This window comes from Crocuta crocuta, unplaced genomic scaffold (assembly GCF_008692635.1).
Source record: "Crocuta crocuta isolate KB4526 unplaced genomic scaffold, BGI_CrCroc_1.0 scaffold15, whole genome shotgun sequence".
Lineage (NCBI taxonomy): Eukaryota > Metazoa > Chordata > Mammalia > Carnivora > Hyaenidae > Crocuta > Crocuta crocuta.
This window is the reverse complement of record NW_027530508.1, coordinates 3,236,571-3,237,694: the sequence shown is the minus strand read 5'-3', so window position 1 is coordinate 3,237,694 and position 1,124 is coordinate 3,236,571.

Below are 1,124 nucleotides of genomic sequence, written 5' to 3'. Positions count from 1 at the left end.
GGGGTGTTCTGTGTATGTCTGTAAGGTCCATTGGGCCTATAGTGTTGTTCAAGTCCTCTGATATTCTGTCTTGGTGTTCTATCCATAAATGAAAGTGGGGACAGTGAAATTCTTCAGTGTTTGTGTCATATATTTAAGAGCTCAAATGTTAAGTGCATGTGTACTTTTAATTATCATATCTTCCTGACGAAATGATTCTTTTCTCATCATAGAATGACTTTGTCTCTTGTGACTTTTTTTCTGAAAGTCTACTTTATCTGATGTAAGTATGGCCACGCTTACTCTCTTTAGATTCCCATTTGCATGAAATATCTTTTTCCACTCTTTCACTTTTATTTGATTTTTATTACCTTTTTAATGTTTATTTATTTCGAGAGCAAGCGAGCAGAGGAAGTACAGAGAGAGAGAGAGAATCCCATGAACCATGAGATCATGACCTGAGCAGAAACCAAGAGTTGGAGGCTTAAGTGACTGAGCCACCCAGACACCCCTCCGTCCTTTCACTTTTCACCTACATATGTCCTTAAAATTCAAGTGAGGCTCCTGTAGACAGCATATAGTTAGAAGGTATGCATGTGGGGAAACAGGCAATATAAAATAAATTGTGCAGTACGTCAGAAATCGATCAGTCTTACGGAAAAAATATAGAATGACAATAGGGCGATGAGTTGAGGGAGATGGTGAGAAGCCATGGGGACCGAAGCAAGGACTTTGGTGTTGATTCTCAGTGGTAAGAGCAGCTATTGCAAGATTTAACTGTTGTTTTAAAAGGATTCTCTGCTGGGTGTCTGGAGGGCTCAGTTGGTTAAGCGGCTGACTCTTGATTTCCCCTTGGGTCATTTCACGGTTCATGGGTTCAAGCCCAGTGCACTCTTTCTCTCTCAAAATATTTTATCTTTTTCAGAAAACAGAAATATTTAATCCTTTTCCCACGAATTCGAACTTGCTTTATCCTCCAAGCACCGTTGGATATGCGTGCGTATGTACTTAACGATTTGTTCCACAAACTGGTAATTAAACTGCTATTGCAACGCAGGAGGTGGGAACAAACGATCTCAGGAGAAAAGGAGCCTAGAAAGCCACACCCCTGAATAGACGGGCGTTTGGAAATATTGGCCAGGATT